Source organism: Rhea americana, unplaced genomic scaffold, assembly GCF_003343005.1.
Source record: "Rhea americana isolate MKP2758 unplaced genomic scaffold, rheAme1 scaffold_228, whole genome shotgun sequence".
Lineage (NCBI taxonomy): Eukaryota > Metazoa > Chordata > Aves > Rheiformes > Rheidae > Rhea > Rhea americana.
Window position 1 is genome coordinate 1,101,494 of NW_028186344.1, and position 25,343 is coordinate 1,126,836.

General features: G+C 38.3%; 1 protein-coding gene across 3 annotated transcripts in view; it reads right to left on the reverse strand.

Annotated features, from left to right (window-relative positions):
- Positions 1-25,343, reverse strand: part of LRP6 (LDL receptor related protein 6) — a 127,668-nt gene that overhangs the window by 77,901 nt on the left and 24,424 nt on the right. The window lies entirely within an intron of this gene.

Below are 25,343 nucleotides of genomic sequence, written 5' to 3' on the forward strand. Positions count from 1 at the left end.
AGTGAAGCTTGTTCTGTTTTGTTGATGCAGCTGTGACAGGCTAAAACACTACTGTCCAAAATCACTTCTCAAAACCCCATGAGATCTGCCAAAATACCTGCTTGTATCAGTGCTCCCTAACCTGCCTTTTTCAAAACAAGACAGATTAGGAAAGATCTGAAGCCTTTAAACTAGCCCAAATCATCACACAACCACAATACATCACTATATGGTGCCCACATGTGAAGAGGCCTGGCCACCCATCCTTTAAAGAAAAACAAATGTGCAACACATTTAAGAAACATTTGCAGATGAAGTTATTCTTGGCAAAGATTTTTTTTTTTTTTAATTTTAAAAAGTCAGGAAATTCCGTGTCATATTTTTCCCCTTAATTCATGTCTACAGCATGTTTGTTTTAATGCACAGGCATATCTACAGACAGAAACGCAGCTGATTAACAGAAATATTGTCCTATCCAGTTCCAAGTGAATCATTCTTTATGGAGCAATATCTCTGCCTTAAACACGGAGCACAAATATGTGAAGAGAATGTGTGAAATTTCTGTAGACGAGTGCTACAAAGAAACTGGTTATTTGCGAGAAAGAAGAAAAAAGAAAAACAATCTTAAGATAGGACAAAATTTGCTTGGCAGCACATCAGCTGGTCAAGCTATGCAATAAAATAAAAGAACTACATATTTTAAAAAAAAGTTAGAAAAAGTCAGGCAGTCACTGGAGAGCATGAGAGAGAGGGAAAAAGAAAGGAAATTATCTAAAACTTCTTAAAGATGACGCTTCTTCCTCCTGCTGTCAAGTCAAATTCTTCCAAATATGCCATTAAGGTTAAAGGGGTCAAAGGTTTCGTCCACCCTGCTAGACCAATTTTTCAGGCTGAAACAGTTCATTAGCTCCTAGCTTCATCTTCCTCCCTGCCTGCTTCTCACAAAAGCAAAAACACGTAGGGAAAGTCTGGTGACAAAGGCAACCCTTCCAAGGCTTCAGAAAACCAGCCCCGTTTCACTTGCCAGCAGAGCGCACACGTGCGCCAAACTCCCTTTGAGACTCTGTAACACTTCTCACTGGTTCTGCTGATCAATACTCAGCTTCTCCAGTAGTTTTTTTTCCACTGTCATCTGTTGTTTTCCTCCACCTTGCTTAAAATCCATCCGGTTTTAATGTCTCCATTAAAATCCTCCTGAACCAGCCAAGCTGATGGCATCAAGAGCTATGCTGCACTGGGGCAGCATGGCTTTTCAACACTGCAAAAGTAATGCAGATTATAGTCTGATGGCCATTTATTTCAGTAACAGTTTGTTTTAAACAACTTCATGCCACTCATCTTGCTTCCAGTACAGTGCTTATACGGCTATGGAGCAAACCAAGTTTGAAGAACAGGTTTGGGCTACAGTCAATTTGAATACACTCCATTGCACAGCTCCATAAATATATGTGCTTTCACACAGCATGTAGATGCCTATGGCTGCTTAAAGCAGCAGTGGTGCCAAAGACCTTCACCAAGCTGTGATTTCAGTTTCTTATTAAGATAGTGCATTTAAGCCTTTTTCTACAAGATCTGAGCTAGTGACACAGTAGAGGAGTGGCAGGGGATGGGAGAGCTGTTTAAAGCAGCTGGAAGAAATGCCCACGTGACCTTGTTTTAAGCTAACTGCAATTACTACTAGGCAAGGGAGACCTGACTAACAACAGAGGTGGGGAGAGAGAGAAGAGGGGATTGCAAATGCTCATGACTACAGTGACCTGTTCTTCAAGAAAGATCTTGGATCCCTCTTCCAGGTACCAGCAAGCCCTTTACAGGTGTGTACTGACTCYACTTTTCTGAAACACTCGGATTCTTCCTTGGTTATACAACGGCTGGTAATTAACCTATACAGAAACTGTGCAGCAAGATGTTAAGGCATGTAAATTTCTTTTATGCTGGCAAGCCAGGCAAGGCAAGGGTCAGTTTTCCCTCCTTTCCTTTGTTTTCAAACATTTAGCTTTTATTTCCTTGTTTTTTAAAAAAAGTATATCCCTGGCCCTCAGGATAGGAGAAAATAGTAATTAAAAAGGAATACTGTGAGTTAAACTAGGGCAATCACATTGAACCAAAGTATTACATCCCATTTGCTGGTCTTCTCACCCACTTAAACACCTTGCTACAAAAATTTTAATTCAGGAATGAAATTTTTAAATTTAGCCCAGAAAAGGAAAAAGCAAACAAAGAAAAAGCCACTGTTCCTTCAACAAGACAACTTGGGTCCAGAAAGCAAGTTGCTTTCTCATGCTTCCTTACTCGAACTAACAGCACTGTTACTKTGGGCAGCTGCAATGGGGCCAGGCAAGTGCTAGAGCCCTTCCAGCTCTCCATTGCTGCCTCTTGCTGGAAGACTGCCTTCCCATTTAAAACTAGTAAGGAGAAGCTGCAGTGCCATTATATAATAGCAGGAAGAAACTGTAGAAGTACATAAATATACTGCATGTCTAGCAATTTCTTAAACATACATAGCAAGAGTACCAGACATGGCAGGAAGAGTTTATATTTAGTATCAAATCAACCCATACAGAGCCAAATCTCTCTTCAATCTAATAAGAAATAATACCACAACAGATTAATTTTAATCTCTTTGATCTAGCTTTCTTTTTCCTAGTTAAAAAAATTAACAGTATTTTTTAAAAACTTTGGTTTTAACCAAAAAAAACCTTAATATTTTGAATGGCTTCATTATTTTTCATTTGTTGTATTTTCTCCCTCCAGACCGCTAAATATCATGTGTCAGATGTTTTAACAGCTCACAACTATTTTCTGTTATAATAAAAGTATAACAGAAAGAAATTGTGTATTTCTATTTATCTAAATTTGCAGTTTTACTGCTAAATATTCATGTGAGGAAGTGATACACTTTCCCCCTCCTCCTCAAAAAATTCTTCAAGTATTTGAAATACAGAAAAGAGGAAGACTCTTAGACATCAATACTTAGCTGATACTTTAAGTAAGGCCCAGAATGTTGATTATTCCTACTCCACTTTTAAAAACCCTTTATCGTTTAAGGTTAATCAACTATAAAAATAAAGAAAAAAAACAAAAGAAAGGAAAAATTTTGACTGTTTTCCCGCAGAAACTTTTTTCCATGCATGGTTAGATTTGGCATTTTTAATACTTCCTCTGAAAAGGAGTCAAATACTTCTACATGCTGTACAGCTGCAACTTAGCAGTTTTGGCTTGCCTCAAATTAAAAGGTTTTATCATGACAGACACACACACAAAAAACAAACTGTTTCTCAGTTCCACTCTGCAAGATGAACAAACAACAGAGCTGCTTTCCTGAAAAGCCCATAAAGTCTAGCCACATTAATAGTAGAATAGTCCACATATATTAAAAAAACAACAAAAAAGAACAAAACAACAAAAAAAMCCCACAACCTTGGGGAGAACAAATACCAAATGCTATAATTTAACAGTGATTTCTGACAGTGCGCTCACCAGAAGAGAAATTCCTTACTAGCACGTACCAGATTTATGACTTTCTGATCTGCAACGCTCCCCAACATTGCTGTKGATCCTTTCAGCCCTGTGAGCCCACATCAAACTAGGCCCCTGCTAGGAGTATCATTAAAACACYAGCCCACACTGAGAAGCTTGCCACTGTTTTGCTCATTGAGCAGAGATACTGTACACGACACTTAGCTGATTTTAAGGCAGTTAATTGGGACACCTAACAGGGCAGCAGTTATTTACCTTCCTGAGTATTATTCAGTGGGACAAGCAGCTGCTTAATTGTGACAGCCAATTATTTGAAAAGGCCCCTCTTAGTGAATGCTCCAGCTTTGCAATCATGCTCATTTTAGACCCTAAGAACTTCCAAGCTCAACAGGGACCCAAACAGCTGCCAAATTTTAGAGCTTGGAAAAGTTTCAGGAGTGCAGTAACTCCAGTGGAGCTTATCAGTTCTGTAGTGGTCCTGATGAAGCTCAGTACTCAGCCTCACCTGGCTCCAGTATAAGTACACTACCACTTGCCATAGAAYCACAGAATCAGCAAGGTTGGAAGGGACCTCTGGAGATCATCTAGTACAACCCCCCTGCTCAAGCAGRGTYACCTAGAGCATGTTAGACAGGATTGCATCCAGGTGGGCCTTGAAGATCTCCAGAGAGGGAGACTCCACAACCTCTCTGGGCAACCTGGTCCAGGGCTCTGTCACTCTCACAGTGAAGAGACTCCTCCTCATATTCCAGCAGAACTTCCTGTGGTTCAGTTTGTGCCCATTGTCTCTTGTCCTTTCGCATGGGACAACCGAAAAGAGTTTGTCCACCTCCCCTTGACACCCTCCCTTCAGATACTTATASACATTGATAAGATTCCCCCCTCAGTCTTCTCTTCCCCAGGCTAAACAGGCCCAGCTCTCACAGCCGTTCCTCATAGGGCAGATGCTCCACTCCTCTGATCATCTTTGTAGCCCTACACTGGACTGTCTCCAGTGGCTCCATGTCTCTCTTGTACTGGGGAGCCCAGAACCAGATGCAGTACTCGAGATGAGGCCTCACCAGGGCTGAATAGAGGGGCAGGATCACCTCCCTTGTCCTAACRGCAACGCTCTTTCTAATGCACCCAAGGAGACCATTGGCCTTCCTGGCCACAAGGGCACGTTGCTGGCTCAAGGTCCACTTGTTGTCCACAAGGACTCCCAGGTCCACCTCTGCAGAGTTGCTCTCCAGCAGGTCAGCCCCCAGCTTGTACTGGTGCCTAGGGTTATTTTTCCCTAGGTGCAGGACTCTGCACTTGCCCTTGCTGAACCTCAGGAGGTTCYTCTCTGCCCAGCTCTCCAGCCTGTCCAGSTCTCTCTGAATGRCAGCACAGCCCTCAGGTGTGTCAGCCACTCCTCCCAGCTTGGTAACATCAGCAAACTTGCTGAGGAGACACTCTGTCCCTTCATCCAGGTCATTGATGACAAAGTTGGGCAGGATGGGAGCCAGTACTGAGCCCTGGGGACTCCACTAGCCACAGGTCTCCAACTAGACTTTGCACCTCTGATGACAACCCTCTGAGCTCTGCCTTTCAGCCAGTTCTCAGTCCATTTCACTGTCCACTTGTCTAACCCACACTTCCTGAGCTTGCCTAGAAGGGTGTTACGGGAAACAGTGTCGAAAGCCTTGCTGAAGTCAAGGCAGACAACGTCCACTGCTCTTCCCTCATCTAYCCAGCCTGTCATTCCATCATAAAAGGCTGGTAGATTGGTTAAGCATGCTGACTTGTTGTCCTTGTTGGATCCATGCTGACTACTCCTGATCTCCTTCTTTTCCTCCATATGTCTGGAGATGACATCCAGAATGAGTTGTTCCATCACCTTTCCAGGGATGGAGGTGAGGCGGACTGGCCTGTAGTTGCCTGGGTCCTCCTTCTTGCCCTTTTGGAAGACTGGAGTGACATTGGCTTTCTTCCAGTCCTCAGGCACCTCTCCAGTTCTCCAGGACCTTTCAAAGATGGAGAGTGGCCTGGCAGCAACATCCGCCAGCTCCCTCAGTACCTGTGGGTGCATCCCATCTGGGCCCATGGATTTGTGAACATCAAGCTTTCCCAGAAGATCTCTGATCCCATCCTCCTCAACCAAAGGAGCATCTTCTTTTCTCCAGACTTTCTCCCTACATCCAGGCTTTGGGGTTCTTGAGGGCTGCCCTTAGCAGKAAAGAYTGAAGCCAAGAAGGCTTCTGTCTTCTCTGTATCCCTTGTCACCAGGGCCTCCGCCCCATTGAGTAGTGGGCCCACATTTTCCCCAGTTCTCCTCTTGCTACTGATGTATTTGAAGAAGCCCTTCCTGTTGTCCTTGACATCCCTTGCCAGACTCAATTCCAACTGGGCCTTAGCCTGTCTCGCTGCATCTCTACATACTCCGACATCATTCCTACAATTTTCCCAAGTAGCCTGTCCCCCTTTCCACATTCTGTGTACTTTCTTCTTCTGTCTGAGTTTTGCCAGGAGCTCTTTGCTTGTCCATGCAGGTCTCCTGCCCCCTTTGCTGAACTTCTTTCTCCTTGGGATGCACCACTCTTGTGCATGGAGGAAGTGATGCTTGAATACTAGCCAGCTCTCCTGGATCCCCTTCCTTCTAAGGCCTTAACCCATGAGATTCCTCCAAGTAGGTCTCTGAAGAGCCCAGAGTCTGCTCTCCTGAAGTCCAATGTTGCAGTCCTACTTATTGCCTTACTTCTTTCCTGCAGGATCCTGAACTCCGCCATCTCATGGTCACTGCAGCCAAGGTTGCCCCCAATGTTCATGTCTCCAACCAGTCCCTCTCCGTTGGTTAGGGCAAGGTCCAGGAGGACACCCTTCCGCATGGGCTGCTCCACCACCTGTGACAAGAAGTTATCATCGACGCTCTGCAGGAGCCTCCTGGACTGTTTGTGCCTAGCTGTGTAGTCCCTCCAGCAGATGTCAGGGTGGTTGAAGTCCCCCATGAGAACCAGGGCCTGTGATCATGAGGCTACTTTCAGCTGTCTGTAGAAGGCCTCATCGACTTCCTCTTCCTGGTCAGGTGGCCTGCAGCAGACACCCACAACAGTCTTGTCTGAGAAAGCAACATGAAGTTACATGACAGACATTTGAGTAAAGTTCATGAAAATTAGGTTCAATAAATACGCAGTTGGCTATCTGAAATAGCTCTTGACTGTGGAAGAAGAAATGTTCATTGATCTTCAGGAGCTTGCAAACCTTACGAATGGACATTTCAAACAATCAAGAATTTAAGCATCCACAGAAACTTCTTGAGGAAGGTTCACAGAGGCATAGAACAACTTTGCAAAATTCAGGAAATACTTTTAGTCCTCCAAGTAAGCAAAAAATGCACATAGCCAATTAACTAGAGATAATTGTTCATAAAAGAGAGGGAGAGATAACCTTTTAGGATATGATCCAGATAACAGAGAGATGCTCTTTGCTGGCTGAGAACTGTACTCATTTGTAAGAGCTTGTCTCTATGAATAAGTAAGCGTAGCCATTAGTCAAATGTTATTTTCAGAGTTCACTACAATAACTACTTACGTTAACACTCAGCATGCACAAATGGTTTCTGTGCAAGTTAACTTACCCAATGCTGATTTCAAGCTGCCGTGTAACATTGCTCTTGCACGTGCTAACAGCAACTATGTGGGGAGCAAGTGTGAAGTAACAAGTGAGCTATCAACATCCTAGTGCTCTGAACTTCCCTGCCCTAAACTTTCTGTTTATAGGAGCCTAATATACTAAGCTTCTTTATCCTAAATTTCCTGCATATAGGGGACCACAGGCTCCTATTAAAGCTGCAGCATCTTATTTCAGCAAAGGACAGCTGACTCAGAATGGCTTGTCTTAAATACACATTGGTACATATACTGGACAGGAATCAAACAAAACATATTTTACTGAAAAAAGAAGTCTTCATTCCACTCATCTCAAGTGTCCAAATCAGTGTGTCTAGTAAACTAAACATTAAACAAACTAAACAGACTCAAAATGCATGGCAGAAGCAGCCATGAACCTAGTTGCAGTTTGCAGATCACCCTGTGCCACCCTCAGGATCCCCACCTGCAGGTAAGGGCAGCAGGCCTGGCAGAAGAGCTGGCAGATTTCATGGATGCCTGTGCCTCATCTGACAGCAATTCACTACCCAGAATATTAATGCTCAGACTGCCAAAACTAGAGATGAGAAATTCCACATTATGTATGTCTACCACATAACAAAAAAATGTCTACATAGCATACATACACTTTTCCCAGAATATTCTATATAAATTCCAAAAAAAAAAAAAAAAATTAAAAGTACTCTTCTGCACTTCTGCGAATCACTGCGTGCTTATTAGGCAAAGACCTACCCATTTCTACTCCAGATCTCGTTTTTGTTTCCTATGTATGCTTTATCCAGCAAGAGATAGTATACATCACACCACCCCTTTTTGGGGGATCAAATTCTATGATCGCTCACTTCTATTTTATTTTTTAGAATAAATGRTTAAACCCAATATTTCTGTTTTGAAAAGAAGGAAACCTGTGCTGAAGGGATCACAAGTTGATACACTGTTTTTAGCTCAGTATCAGTAATAGAGTACAAAACAAGAATAGGAGTTTTAGGAATGGTTTTCACACAATGTAAAAATAGTATCTTTGAAAAAAAATGCTGAAAGCCATTTCATGAGGTCAATGTGGAAGCATATTCTCTCACTTCCTATACAGAAGGAAATGACTGAATATGCAAAAGTATCTCTAACTTATCATGCAAGCTGTTTTAAAGTATTCTAGTCTAAAGAATATATTAAGCAACATGACAAGAAAAACACAGACCAGAGATTTGTTTTCAYTTTCACCTAGACTTGTCTGAGAATCCATGGAAAATAATATTTGACTTAACTGGAAAACATGCGCAGATAYACTGCAGAATCACATGCACACTGCTGTCCTTTTGGTCACAGATCCTCAGGAAYTAGCCAATGAGAAAGAGGTTCATCAAAAAACAAGCAGAAGCTATTTTTGCTGAGTGCTCACAAAAGCAGAATTTCAATTGTTTGAGCAGGTGGAAAGGTCTCTTGCTTCTTGAACCTGCAAATTAACCTTTCTCATCCGCAGACACAATAGGTCTAACAACATGCCTGCCACAGTTTTGAAACAGAAGTTATTTTTTAATTGATTATACAGCAAGCAGGAAATAAAGCTTGTTGGAACTTAGCAGCATTAAAAAAAAGAAAACTGAAACAACAATATTCCTGGTTGAAGCCAAATAAATAAASAAACAAACAATTTCCCCTCTCTGATWCCTATTTAACACTATCACTAGACTCTAGCTGACTGCAAGATAGAAGTGAAAATGCAGAYGTGGTTTGGAGTGCCTGGGCCAGCTCTCTGTACAGGAATCATTCCAGATGTATTGCAGCAGACTCTGCAAAGTTCAGATTGCTTTCAGTAGCAGGTAAACCAATAGACTAAAACATAAGTTAACATAAGGGAAGATGGACAAACTGACAGAAGTAAAAGTCTTTCCTTTAAGCTACCTTAGTTTTTCAGCTGTAAAAAGAAAATAGCAGAGGAAAGCAAACCAGTGGAGAGTTTTGACTTTCAAGAAACCTTTATTACAGTGTCTTTACAGTGGCTAGGTAAGAAACCAAGCCATCMTTGTGTGCTGCTGCTGGCTAATTTCTCAGAGCTGAGGAGTCTCACAAAGGTCTGCTTCATTCARTGTGAGTATTGCTCAACAGCAGCCTGACAAATAATTTAAGACCATGTTAAAAGGTACAGCTCCAAGCACGTGAGCTGAACAAAATGCAGGTATAAAAGAATAAGCTACATTTAAATAAGCTACATTTAAACTGCTAGTGGTAGAGAGCAGTGAGAAAACGCTAGGATTACTGCTCATCATCTTTCCAAGACRAATCTGAAGTCTTCTGTAAACGAACAGTAATTTATTTTAAACGACGTGTTAAAAATACAAACATCTTCAAACATTTGCACTGTAAATATTTAGTTTGTAAATTTAGAATCCTGTAATTTCAAAGAGCCTTGGACTGAAACTAGAAACATAAGTCAGCTGCTACCTTGAATTTTTTAGTGCCTTGCTTTGACACACAAGAATCTTTTCTTTCTTCTCTCATTAAAAATTGGGAGAATTTTTCTCCTTATCTTTTTACACATTTTGGAATACAAGAAATTTTGAGAAAGCTTTTCATCTCAGAATTTAATGAAATAGTGGATTTTCCTAGCTTTGCCCATCTTTGTATGCTAATTGAAGCACTAGGAACATACCCACATCTGGCTCCAAGGYGGGAGAGTCCAGATCACATTGTCTAATGCATGAAGACGAGAGGGAGAAATCTGTAATGAGGCATRCTGTGCTGTTTCTTTCAAGAAAAGCTATAGTCATCCCACCATACACCACTATGCAGTATTTTGAGCCTCGGACTGCAGAAATAGTACTAGAAAGCTACACAAACTATGTTTGCACTGGACAGAATTTGCTGGTATAACTATMCCAGCAATCTTTACTGTAGATACAGCTTAGAGTAGTAACAGTTTTTATTCACTTAATCACTAAGTCACTTACTTTAGTCTCTGTTTTACTGCGTTAGGTTTTAGCCCAATCAATTCCCTGAAAGAGCTCACCATAACAAGTGAAAATCTACACTAAAAGGTGGGTGGGTAGGATGACACAGCCAGTAACAAGGGGAGAGAGGAGGAGTTAGATGAACTTAAAAACTGTAGTGGAGATGTACAGTCTTATATCAGCTGAAACTGCATGTTCAGTATCGTGAGATCCTTTTGCATTTCTTCTCATGGAGATTTTTTTCCATTATCCTAAGTCTTTCATTAGTAAAACATCCCCTTGCTATTCAGATCCTCTTTCTGTATGCTATTACCAACTCAATCATTTTTATGTTCTTGATTCCCAATTCTGTTAAGAAATTCTAATGGACTTTAATGCTCTGCCAGACCAAGCTGCCTCATACCCATCGTATTATATTTCCAGCAGCCTGCTAATTATTTCTTCCTAGTTTCTATGATATTGTTTGGTGTGGAAATCAGGTTTGCTTACACATAACCATCATGCTTTGGATCTTTTTTATGAATTGATAATGCCATTTAGCAGTTCAGTAAATTTACAGTGCAGTTCCTGTCCTTGCAATTTGTTTATCAATTTGTTGGTATGGAAACCAACCTGATGCTCTCTATAAGGAATATGCAGGCAAACAAYTCATTCATTTCAGCTTTTTCTGAAATGGCTTTATTTGCCTTGAACCTTTTTTTTTCCTCCTTCTTTTTCTTCTACACTTTGATCATCCACTGGACTCACTAAATTGCTTACTCTCCTGTAAGAAAGCAACATATAGTAATTAGTCTTTTCATACTATAAAATTACCAAATGCAAAGCCTTATTTTTAACTCATCAAAACTAAATGATGTTCATGAGGGGAAAAAAAGCAAAAATAAAACAGTATCAGGAGAAGGGGAGATCACTCTACCGAGGGCAAAAGAGTAGAAATAATAAAAGGAACCAATGTAATTAATATACAGGCCACATTACAGTGAAGATTTACTTGGACTCCTAATTCTAGCAATATAAAGCTGGTTAGGCTTGGCTGTAATAGGGGGGAATGTTTTCATAGAGCACTTAGAAAAACCTGCTAAATGTAATCTGAATACAGACCAAAGGCTGCACATTCAGAGGAAATACAACCCCCTTCATTTTCATATTGAATACATTTTTAAGTAACTGAGACTTTCAGAGACTTGACTCAATTTTTTTCTAGGTTATGATTTGCAATAGAGAAAGATTGCTTTTGCTTTTCCTCTCCTRTTTTAGAACAGCTACATGTCAAATACTCATAGCTTCAACTTCTACTGAGAGAAGTGGCTCTGCTTTCTATTCTGCAACTGCATTTCTRGTATTTATGCACCTGGAATGCTGAAGTTAGAAATCAATTAAATAGCTTCAAATTCAGCCATTATCATTTCACCCTACAAGCTTCTCACAGGTCAYTCACCTGTTCTTCTGGTGAGAGCCAGTGAGACAAAATCATGCGCACTGCATATAAATCACTGCTGGCACAGAGATGCAGCCAAAGGGAAACAAATTCAAGTATTCCCTGCTACATGCACACACACCGCTCTGCTCCCCAAGCTCAGGTCTCATTTGCAAGATGTTTTCTAACAAGGAACAAAGAAAATCGCTACCAAACTACACTGAAGGGTGTGTGTGTGTGTGTGTGTGTGTGTGTGTGTGTGTGTGTGTACATGTGTGTGTGGAATTGAGTATGTTTTCAGTCACAGGAAAGTCAAAAATTTCAGCTCAACCTTGAATTGCTCCGGTTGAAATGCTGATTATTTGGGTCAGTTCATAGAATTTAAAGTAATTATACTAAATGCTATTAAAAAACGCTATTTCTAAACAAGCAAAGGAATGCTTTTCCCCAACTCTACTACAGCATTATGTTTTGCATCTGGAAGATGACACATAGCATGAAAAAAAAAATGATGTTTTCATTAATCTAACTAAATAAAACCACAAGTTCTGAAACTAAGCTGGCTATTGAGCAGGAGGGGGAGACAAGTACTACAGAAATCATACAAAGGATATACCAATACACATTTTGGGAAAAGGAAAGGTAATYGGTAACAATTTGAAAAACCATTACAAACAGCATCTACAGATTGTACATCTTGTTTGAAAAAAATCAAGGTTATTTAAAACTAAAAACATCACCATTCCAAGTAGACAACGCTCATATAYTATTCAAGACATTAAGTTCACTTCCTATATATAACGTAAGGATCAAACATTCAACAAATGTGATTACGACGTTCTCTTCTGGACACTTAAGGTTCTTCTAGGTGCAAAGCACCTAATGTATAATTACATGCAGTGTTTGTTACAACACTAGTATACTACACTCTGAAGTTACAGATTCAGATTGTGTGTGGATTTCTGCCCATAAATCTTTAAAGAACACTTTATTCTTCTTCCTTTTGAGGATAATGAAGTTTTCAGCACTATTCTTCCTGTGAAACACTGATGTTAACAAAACTAGAAAATAAGATTCCAGCAACATCTTGCTTATTTGAGGTTATAATCTTGCTTTCCTGCTCAATAAATGTTAGAGGGATTAGGTTCATCCAGCTATTTGCAGTTGCATGAGAGCTTTTGTCACATGCCCAACACAGCAGGCTGCCACTTTTCCACCTCTCTCTGTCAACACAGAAGGTGGACAGTTAGGTAACTGATGCAGAAGGGACCCTCAGAAAGCAATTAATAAACTATTCCCTTCCTTACAGCCATTGGCTGGCCACTTTACCTATCTGCTACTAAATCAATATATTCTGCAGAAAATATAAGCATATTCTGCAGAGAAGCATTTCATCTTTTCTCGCCTCTCACCTTACAGATGCACAGATCCAAGTATCTCAAACTAGCTAATGCCACCCATGAAGGAAGGATGAGCACCCCTCAGCTCAGGAGGCATCATTTGGCCCAGTTTTGGTGAAGCAAGGATGATCTTCCTCACACAGCACTGCATGAAAGGGGGCAAAAGCAGAACAGGTATGTCCCACTTGCTTTTTCCTTCCAGAAGCCTTGCAAAGAGGGGAGGTGTTGGTGACAAGACAACAGGAGAAAAATAAACAAATGTCCTCAGAAGTGCCAGCCAGGACTGCAGCAACCCACCTACGCAAATCCTGTCAGTTTTTAACACCATTTTTGAAATTAGACATTTTACGTCAGTGAGTCTACCTAACTTACTGCAAAAAACAGCCAAACCCAACACCATATGACAMAGTTCAGAAGAATGCAACACTAGAAGGTATTAAGCAGAGTGAAACAACGCAAGCATAACACAGACTGTTAGATTCAAAACCTTTCCCACAGAGGATAATCATTTGAGTGGTTGTACCAAAAAGAACTCATAAGGTTATTTCAGAGTTATTTTAACAAAATAAAAACATTCTTTCTATTTAATTTACAAAACCCAGATGTCATAGTAAACAAAATACTAACGATGTATAAAGCAAATTATATGCCAGTACATGTAAAACAAGWACAAGAAATAAACTTCAAAAACAAATAAGACATCTCTTCTGTATCTATATTATGAATTTACAGTCCTGAACTCTAGAGACTCACTTTTAGATATGAAAGATCCTTCTAGTGTACAATTGCATTGTATTAGAAAGCTGCAAGTCTCTCTCTCTCAACTCAACTATAAAATGCTTCTCAAGGTTTTTCTGTGTAGGTATATAAAATAGCAACTTTAAACAGGTGATTTAATCTGACAGAAAASAACATTTGTTGCTATATTGTCACTCACTACATTTCATTTGTTAAAAGTCCTCAGAAGGAGGCAACATTAATCTTCAGCATAGCAAAGGCCAACATGTATGTGTTGGTATGGAAGTATGGAAGGTATCTCTTACTGCTATGAGCCAGTGGGAGAAATCTGCTTATTAAAACAGAGCAGCACAGAGGGAACGCTAGCACTAACCATGTTTGAATGGGTTACAAGGGAGGAAGTTTTGAAGCAAGTGTCTTTTCCCCCCCCCCTTTCTGTACCCTATACTTTAAGCCTTTAGAAGAGGAAAAGAAAGTCATAACTTGTTCAAAAAAATTAATTCCTATTACATTTGGATTTTTAGTAATTTTGCAGTTACTCAGTGCAATGATGCTTAATTCATTTAATGAGCGTAATATATACACATACTATAATCTATCTTTCAGAATAACATGCTGGTGACTATAACATTATTGGTTGTTGCCCAAGGAGAAGGAGAATGGTCACTCTCCTACATTCAGAGAAATCTAAGCCAATGCAATACACAAAAATTCATTTCTGCCTGTACATACAGATTTACCATTGCTGCAAACTGATTTTTAGTTTTGATTTTTGCTCCAAGGCCAAAGTTATTGTTTCATTCAACAGAAATACAACACATTCAGTTAACTTTAGAATAAATATTTGGAAGACTACTTTAAAATGAGAGAACAATCAGAGGCAAAACTGAGAAGTTCAGGCCTGGAATGCTCTAAACCTGCAATGCACAGTGCCACAAAGGAGCAAGGGATGCATGTGGTGATATACAGCTGGGAACAGCACTACTATTATATCTTGAAGCTGCTAAAGGTTTTCCTCTTGTAAACTCTCTAGTGCTGTGATGGTCTCTTACCTTCATGATTCCATCATACTTTGTTATCAGGAGAAACCTACAGTTATCTACATCATTTTGCAACCTGCCTTTTGAGCGTGAAGGAAAGTGCAACTCAGTTTGTAACTGAAAACTAATGGACTGAATACTGAGTAAGGTAAGTGCTGAGTGTGCTCTGCTCTGAGTTATAAACAAGTCTGTCAAAATCTGATGTGCCAACCGGGAACATTATAAAATGAATGGACAAAAGACTCTTTCAGGGTTTTTGTATCAGCTGCTACATACTGTTACTTTCTAGTACACTGGCTTTTATGTAGAGCACATACAAACACATAGCACAGAAAAGGCCTGTAACCCTTAATAATCTAAATTTATGTCCACAGCCAATAGGTGGATGGAAGAGGAGGAGATTAAAAAAAAAAAAAAAANAAAATGAATGGACAAAAGACTCTTTCAGGGTTTTTGTATCAGCTGCTACATACTGTTACTTTCTAGTACACTGGCTTTTATGTAGAGCACATACATACACATAGCACCAAAAAGGCCTGTAACCCTTAATAATCTAAATTTATGTCCACAGCCAATAGGTGTATGGAAGAGGGGAATTAAAAAAAAAAAAAAAAAAATTGTCCCAGGGACATGCATACACAGAAAGCTTGTCTCCTTCCTTCCTCATGGTTGTGCCAGCCTTGAGTAGGCTTCACAGTCAAACCAAATACAACTACAGAGCAGTTTCAGACATTTTGGTAGAAATTTGAGTTAGTTACAAAACATTCAACAGACCAAAAGTACAGAGGAGCTCACAGTAATATTGGAACAGTGTGCAGCAAAGGCCAACCGAAGAAAATCTGGTGGCTGCTGCAGATCGTCTTTAATCTAAGCCCAATGAGCAGAAACACTACAAATCAGGAACCAAATCAGTCACAGAATCGTAAGGTTGGAAGGGACCTCTGGAGATCATCTAGTCCAACCCGCAGCATAGCACACAGAGACTGAACCCATGACCTTGGCATTAGCAACACCAGACTCTAACCAGCTGAGCTAAACCTGACCCCCAAATCAGACATGAAGGAGGCTGAATCCTGAAGATGTTGCACAGAATAACATGCAGATCTTGCCAGAATTACCTAAATAATTTATCTGGAGTGAGGAACAATAAACAGAAATCTGTAGATTTGTCAGTAAGTTCAGAAAGTTAAGGCATCCTGATACAATCCTGATGCAACTGCACTTCTAGGGCAGGCTACTGCTAAATAGAAACAATACCGATTTAATGATTAGTAATTATAATGAGTAAAGCCACAGAAAAAAAATTGCCTTTAAACTAATTCAGATTAATATGGAAACTCAGGTCATATTATGACTTATAGTCTTTACACTAAATAAGATCTACTATTCTCTAATATACAAGTGTTAATTTCTAAGGGTGGAAACATAATGCATAAATTGCTGTTCTCAGCCACCACGCTATTCTGTTCTCTCTGACCACTGATAAACAACCTGGTGAGTTTCAGTCCTGTATTTGGTGCTGTTTCCACTACAGGAACGGTGCTAGTGGAAAAAGTGAAAGGATAAAAGTTTTCCAAAAGGCTTTGGAACAAAGCCTTCCCTCCAAGAAGGAATTTCTTGCCACACAAATTGCCTGTATTAGAGTCCTCCCACTATTCACATTGTAAATTTACATCCCTATTACATCTAAGATCAGAGTTCTTAACTTTTTCTCTAATACTATTCCACTGCAGTATTACTTAACTATAACTTTAGTACCTTAAGATTCCTCACTTTGACCAAGTGCTACATTCACTCTCCATCAGCCTGAAACTAGGTCTGCAGAACAACTTTGTATCACTTTAATAAACACTGGAGTATGGTCATGATAGTATACTTTTTTTTTTTTTTTTTATATATATGAGAAGGAAGATGCATTTCTACTCCAAAACTCTTGAGGACATTTTACAATCTTTAGTGTGAAAAAGATTGGGGCAGAGAGATATCTTCATTAATAATGACAGTACTGAACATGACTGCTGACAACTTGAGACTTGTGTCCAAGCCATGCATAACTTAGTTTTACTTTATATAGTTTCTGTCCCAAGGCAAAACAATTAATTCCCCTAGGTTTTGTTTTTTCCTTTAAGCTCATATTATCCATCGAATTGCAGTAACATGCTCATTCAACCCAACCCCTCAAATTTTTGCACTAAACAGCATTCATAAAAAAAGATTATGTGTATGTATATATTACTTACTACTTTTTTTTCCCTCCAGGCACTGAGTTTGTGTACATCAGGAACTCAGCAAATTTCAAGTACAACATAATTTTTGAAGATTATCTGAATGTGTATACTTCCAAAGAGTTTGATTTTGCTCTGAATTTAATTTATTCCCTTCATATCAGGTCCTATTTAGCCTGTCTATTTCCATGGTCTGCTTCAGATAACAATACATTTTTCATTATAAGTCATGAACAGTAATTTCTTCATGCTTGTTACCCAATTTTACAAGACTTACCTGCTTTTTTGACAATTACTGTTAAAACTACCCTCTTCTGAATTGAATTTAACTGTAACAGAATGAATCTCCAGTTATATAAATAAAAAAGTATAGGACTACCACTGAAGACAAAAATATGTTTGAAAAAAAGGTGTATGAAGGCATTCAAATAAAATGAGTTTTATTAACAGTATACAAAAGGGATAGTAATGGTAAGGTTTTCCCCCAAGTATGTGAGAAATATAGATAGTAATTTTATTCAGAGGAGTTTGTGGGTTTTTTGTTTTTGTTTTTTATTTTACGGTCTGTACTGTGAAGCTGTCAGAATAGCTTGGTTTTGTACACTGTTACATAGTAAGCACGGAAAAAACATAGCGCAGAGATGCCTGTRATTTAATGGCATGTGCTACTGACAGCTTGATAGAATCAGGACAATTGTACAAAAGGAATAACTAGACAAGAAGGATGTATTCTGTTACCTGAGTAAGGAAACAAATGCACAGTTATCAACTTGTCTAACTAACAACCCAAGAAAATAAGGCATTGAACTTTTTTTGCAGCATAGGAAAAGAAAATGGACTTGTCAATGGTAGTAAGGAAATAGCCTAGCTGCTAAGTTTTCTTCTAACTCCCTTTCTACATCTRTAACAATGTCATTCCTTAATTTGCAATTCATGATTTTGAAGAAAGGGGAGTCTTAAGATTTTTTTTTCATTTTATTCTAATCATCTAATATCTTCAGGATCAACTGAATGAGCTGGTACGATTATCTGATGCACAATAACTGCAGGTAAACCAAGTTTCATTCTGTAACTGGAGTTTTTTTAATAGTCTTGTTCTAGGATAGGCATATAAGCTATTCTTTACAATGCTGTGTACAGTTCTCTCTGCTTAGGGAAGAAGCTGAAGTTCCAAGTAATACATAGAAATACAGGCTTGTACATATTAATGGTTGTATTACTGCCTTAATGACTTCCAGTACAAAACTTTTCTCTACACAGAACCCTTCAGTGCTCCTTTACATAGGAAATCTTCTGTTCGACACTGCGGCCCTGAATTTGCCTTGGAAACAAATGCCAAAACAACTGAGGACTACTATTAAGGCAGCGGGGAAGGGGAGTATGACTTCAAATTGCTTCATAGACAAAATCACTGGTTTAATGGAACTGAAATACAAAGACACTTATCAGAGTTTTATGAGTAATGACCACAGGACTCTAAATATTTGTAGTTCAATCTTGTGTCACTGAATCAGGGTTGATGTCTATTAGGAAGCCTCCAAGGCTGGAGCTTTCACCAAGCTTTAGTTTCTTGAATTGATACAGGAGAGAGAGATGAGCCTTTTGCACAAGCTTTTACCCTCACACTAAGGATCTGTCCAATATACTCACAGAAAAAAAAAACAGTGAGCAACAGTTACAAATCTGATAATCACTATAGTAACTTTGAAAGAGATTGTCTGTAAAAACAATAACTAGCATTCCTAGTTGAAAACCAGAATTGACAACTAAGACTACATAGCTCAACGAGCATGTAAAGCTAGAACTTTTACCAAGGAGAAGAAACACCATCTTTCCCCAGCTGCTCTCTTCCTGCCTCTTGGAAAAAAAAWRTATATATATTTTACACAGCCAAATTTTGTTTGCTATGTCCTTCCTTATCCCCCTCAGCACCATTAAGACAGGTATTGAAATTTTGTTTGTCTGGATGATAAAGGTAAGTATTATTTCTACCTTTTGTGTAGGCAATGCCCAGTTTAACTATACAAACTAACGTGGTCAGGATGAAAAAGAGCTGACAAAGGAGTGAGAGCTGGGGCTGTGGTAAGCACAGCACTTTCTTTTAGCAGCAATGCCAAGTGAAAGTGTTCAGCTCTCATCTCATGATGAATTGTCAATGAATGGCATAAAATCYTCAACTAAATCTTGACATAACCATTCCTTTCCCTTAAGTAAGCTTTGCTTGCTAAGATGATGCAACTCAAACATATTGGTTTTATTCCATACACTAATCTTTCTTGTGCAAAACACCTGTTGACATGACTACACAGTCTGGGTGCCTATTACTTTATTTCATGGTCTGATTTGCTTCTAAACATCAGAGTTAAGCTTTCATCACTCCAAAGGTTACACACAGAAACCCGCCTTTTGGGAGATCTCCTGTTTATCTATGCAGTTATGTTCTGGTTATATAAGTGGTTTGACAGGTTTTAACTTTAAATTAAATACCATCTGACCCTGAACTAAAATATCCAGTTGCAAGGCATCCTGCCTCCATACTACCACCTTTCCCCAGGGTACATTTAGCCCTTTATTACACTTAAAACTCACAGCTCATACCCTTTCAGATGACAAACCCAAAGCAATTGCCTATTTTAGACTTTGTGCAGTGTTGTGATTTTTAAATTATCGTCAGAGAACAAATATTTCCCTTATAAACAAGGCCACATATACTCCACAACAACTCCTTTATGTTCTACAACACAAGTAACTTTCTGTAGAAACAAATATCTTCTTCTAACCACAGAGCTATTACTGTGGTCTCATTCAGAAAACACTTACAGTTACGTAACACAGCCCAGCCTTATGACTCACAACACTACCCTACCACCATAGACCCCATATAACCTACCACGGCTTGCTCAACAGCAGTGCTTGGGAAGGTTTCTCAACACCACAATGAAACAAACTCAAAATAGCAGCTGTTTGGCTGAAACCATTTTTGCCATCTCCAAAAAGGTCAGGAATCTCAGAACACACAAGACCCACACTTCCCACTCCTTAAAGTCTTCATTTTCCAAATCGCCCTATTATCAGACCTGAGCCTACAGAGTATACCCTATAGCCCATGCACASAGAGCTGCCTGGCCATTTCGCTGTAGCGTATATTTAGCTTTCTCATGGTAACCTTGCAAATCACTACAGTACAGTACTATACTGAAGAAAATTTAATAACTGAACACACATAGTATTACCCTTGAAACATCCATCCAATGCATGCTCTTCTTCTGACAGTAGCAAAGCCTTGTCTATGGGATCATTTAACTTAATTCTACTGAGTAGGTTTGCCTACTTTTATAGATCTGAACACACAGAAAGACAAACAGAGGAATAATAAACTCCGTAATAAACTCACTAATGTGCTATGAAACATGTCAAGAGCGACACAGACATGTTTTGTTTTGGTAAAACAAAAGTTTGGTTCCTTTTATGGCATGCAAATTCAACTCAATTACTTCTTATAACAGTAGYAGTAGTAAAATATTTTGGATGTGAAAAAATGGTAGAAAGCACAAAAACAGAGTTTGGCCTTCCCATGCTTCTGCTGAAGATGTTTTATAAGTCACATTTTCCTCATTAAAAGTAATTTTTTTTTATTTTAAAAACTTCTCTTTCCATTATAGTCTCAAACCTTCCAAATTAATAGCTAGCCTAACACTAAAAAAAAATTAAAATTAAGTCTAACCTATTAAAAAGAGACCAAGACTAAAACAAAATTGGATTCTGAAAGAACTCACAGAACTATTCGATGATTAACCTTCAGTTACCCTTGTTGAAGGGCAACTCTGCCTCAAACCAAAATACCATCCATATCCACTACTGCCTCTGAATTCACTGTCCAGCTGCAGAAAATTTAGGTTTCTGAGGAGAACTTCAAACATCTCAAATTTTAGAATGGGGAATAAATCTACCTATGAAAAAAGATCTTGGCTAAATAACATACTTTATTACTGAAACAAAATTGGGCATGGTCATTTTTGTCAACAGTTCCTATTGCTGAAATATTGAAAAAGGTGTTGTAATCAAATTAACAGGGCATGCAAATTGCACAACTCAGGCTACAAATGCCTAGGTAGAGATTCCACCAGGCCTTAAATTATCACTTTATTAACTTACATGATTTCTTGCCATTGCACAGAGACACAGCTAGCTTTGACTGCACATAATTTGCCTCCAATCTTTTCACTGTTGACTCCTTGAATGCAAGGATCATTCACATCATTTTATAATTTTGGAGTTTTTTTTTTTTTTTTTTTTTTTTTTTTTTTTTTTTTTTTTTTCTTTTTTTTTTTTTTTTTTTTTTTTTTTATTTTTTTTTCTTTTTTTTTTTTTTTTTTTAAGACTGACAATTCTGCAGCCAGTCACACAAATGAAAGCCCCAAACTATCTCTGTTAAAATTAATATCCAGCTCTCAGCAGTACTGAAAAAACAAAAATAGATGCCAGTGCTTCGTGACATCATAATTCCAGAGGGACAGACTAAGAAGGAAGAAACAAGTCCTGTAACTTCTTCAAATTCAGTCATAAAAAGGCTAACTGTTCCCACAGATTTTTATCATTGTTTCTAAAAATGGAGTCAGAAATTTTCCATCAGAAAAACACTTGTCAAGCAGTCACAGAACATATGTTTGACAAGCTGTCTCATACACTTTACATAAACTTCTTGGCCATGGGCACACCAAAGGAAACTTACCTACAAGCTACAGAGAATGATGAAAGTGTAAGTTTCCTGGTCCACCAGAATAAGGTATTTGCTAAGAAGATACAAGTGCAGGAGAAAAACACTCTTGTAAATAGCCACTCATATTATTATTATCAAGCTTAGAAATACTCTGACGCTTGGTCTCATTACCTACCTAGTACATTTTTCAAATTCTCAGCAAAGATTCATTTCATTAAGCAGATCTGGCATACAGTTAAATAGGGCAGAGCAGTCATCCTTCATATGGTTTTAAATATGGTTTCAGTCTTTCCTGATCTAACAGAAAAATATACATAGTAAGTTTACTTATATTCTTTACAATTAAACTTACATCCTAAACATGTAAACAATTCTTCTTGTCAAAGATTTGACTAGAATTTGAACTTACTGTTCAGCAGTTACTGAAACAAAGTTTTATATAGCACATAGGTCCTGCAACTGAGAAACAAAATCCTATCTCTGTGAAAAAGCACTGTTCTTTACTTAAAGAACATAATAGCTGTTTTGCCTTAACAGTATTAATACATTTTTTGGCTACTATAGCTACCATAGCCACTAAATAGCTATTAATATCTTTCTTAGCTTCATAGTCGACCACAACAAAGCWGCCTGAAAAAACAGGTAGTTCATAGGGCAGATTCTTAGAACTATCTTTAAGATGTTTTRGAAGAGAGAACTTCAGAAAATAAATAAATAAAAGCCACAGCACCATAGGATATGTTTAACATTTGCATTACATATGCTCCCTCAAAAAWTTGTAAGTAAAGCATACTATGAAACCTGAAAGCTTTAGTCTGAAAAGTGGATAATGTGCTTTTTCCTTTTTTTCGGGGGCGGGGGGGGGGAGGGGAGGAGGAAGGAGGTTGGGGAGACGGACTAAGAGAAGGGAGAGAAAGAAAGGCACAAGTAGATAATTTAGAGACATATAATTTTTCTTTCTTTTTAGGAAGACTGCCACCTTCTTGCACTTTCCAAGAAGTACTTAAGATGCAAACGCACTTCCAGCTTTTAATGCAAAACCTTAATTAAGTACAACTATTTTCAGAATGCTTCCCAACTTCTCAATAAATAAAAAAATATTTTTGAATATTTCCTTTCATAAATCTACTAAATAATTAAGTGGCTCTGTAAATTCTTTCATTTGCAGAAAAGATTTTTTTCTTACTTGAGCAAGCAATTGGAAATTCAGGGATGGCAATCACCAAATGAACTCAGGCTTGAGATTAACAATGGAGTTTTTTTATGCCAAACCATTCATGGGCAGGAGCCTAAGACTAGATTTCTTAATCTACAATAAGACCGGCAAAACTCAAATCAAAGTTTAAGTATCAAGTAACTACCATGGATGACTTTCCACTTCATTTCAGAAATGTTGTCTTTAAGCCTGTTTAATTTTTCAGGGTTGTTTTCTTTCTTTTAGTCTGGACTTCTGTTACTATGTCAAAGAGCTGCCAGGCAGCTTTTCCCAGTATGACACTATTTCTCGTTTTCCTGAAGTTGTACCTCAGAGTATGTACTTCTTATAAAGAAAGAATCATATGAAGTTTCTCTCTCCTTCATCTTTTCATCCTTCCAAAAATAGTAAGTTACCTCAATCTCTTAGCTACAGAACCACAAACTGATACATACTGAGTCCTGCAAAATGTAACTTTTTAATTCTGAATGAGTAATCCTGTCAAGATCAACAGAATAGTCGCAGGTAATGTATTTAAAAGGGTCACCAGATAAAAACTGAATGATTTTGCAGAAAAAAAATGTTTCTTCTTGTGTACAAGTCTTACAGATTCCAGATTTTAACAGAGCAACTTCTTTAACAGATCCTAGGCACTTCCTTTTTGTAAATCATTTGATAGATATAACATTAATATTTAGTTATCTGCTGAGCTTGCAAGTGTAAAATACACACATATATACACATTGCTTTCAAGATGAAGCTAGACAACCAGACTGTGAAAAGGGTGGGGGAGAAGGAGAGTAAAAAGTGGGGAAGGATATACAAATATTGTGTGGACTATATTGCGTAAATCACATCTCCAAGTTTTTCGCTGAGGTTATGTATTTCTAGGATGCCACACATGACAAATTCTCCAAAGAAGCTTTTAAAACATGTTCATGAAGGGGATAAATGGGATAGGTGAGGTGCTTTGGGAGATTTTAAAAATTGTACAGGTGGGGAAAGATCCCAAAGCATGCAAATATGCAGCGCCTCTCCTTATTTTTGTGTTTCAGAGAGTCAGAGGAACTAATCCCTTCACAGTCACAAATGAGAAATTCAGCTCCTAAAATTTCAACTTTAAATTACTAGAAGTTGTTTGAGAAATTTTCTCAAAAGGAAAAGAGTGACAGAGACAAGGAACGTAAACAGGAACCAGAGCTCTAAAATCTCAGTCTTCCCATTCTGTTGCAGGGGTGGCCCTTTGGCATCTACAATCCTATTCTCACTGAAGAAAAGGGGAAGACTTCTGTTACATTATGCAGTATTTGTATAGCCCTTAGAAACCATAAAGACTATCAAAATTCAAAAATCATCGAGCCTTTCTCCCAGTCATTGCTTGGCTCTAGCTCAGGTATGTCCTGCTGGACACTCAAAAGCTGATGCATAAAAATCTGCTACTATCTTCTGATCTAATTTTCCTTTTTTAACCTTCATTAGCTCAATAACTGAGTGAGATCAGCACATACACCTTCTCCCTTCATCAGCTTCATAAAAAATGCGTACTAACAGGCAACAGCATGGAAATGGGCCACAGTTTGAAGGACATATATTTCAGAGCTGGGAACTCAGAACTGGCAGCAAAGAGTTCCTTTCTGTGGCACAGTTACTGATGACTCTTCAGCTATGTAAACAGTGGGCAAAATGCTCAGGTTACATAAACTGATGAAATTTTAATGAAGCTAAAACAAATATGTCAATATTTGGACTCAACTTGCAGTTTGCCAAGTCTTACTTCTGTTTTGRAATATTTTTATGCAAGATGATGATTCTTCTCTAGTTTAAATAACAAATTTCTGTCAAACCTCAAGAACACATTGTAACTTTCATGCTTTCATAGTATCAGTCTCTTTAAATCCAAATTTGGTTTGTAGCTATAAATTGTCGATTAGGACTATATAATTTATTTAATACTAAAGCTTTTAGTGGTTATGAGTAGCAATCAGACCTTTATTAAAACAAATCTCTGGTTTCACTATTGACTATTTAGCCAAGCAGTTACGAGTCTGCCAGCACAGCAAACAAGTGCTGGCTTGAATATGACATTTAAAAGTCATTCTCCTCAAACAACTATAGTTTTATGTATGTTTAGGGGCCAATAGAAATTCTCAGTCAGAATTTCCAGATATCACTTCTGGTCACAATAAGCACATTACTAAACAGGGTTTTAAAGAATGTATCAGACCATCAGAATAAAACAAACAAATTGTTTAATCAGGAAAGCACAGTAAAACTAACACACAAAACCCTTGCTTTCCACACAGTTAACAAAACATTTGAGTGAAATCTTCATATAATCAGGTAAAGCAACAGTTCACCACTTTATTTAAATAGCTGAGATTATTTAGGCTAGGTTTTCAATAATTAGGAAAATTAATTAGTAACATAAGCACTACACAAAAATACTTTGACATATAAACACAAATACACAGTAAGTACACAAAACTCCAGATCGTTACCAACTACTCAAGCTCCACCATATTATTCACACCTGCAGTAAGAACTACATTGTTTTGTTTTACACATCTGAAAG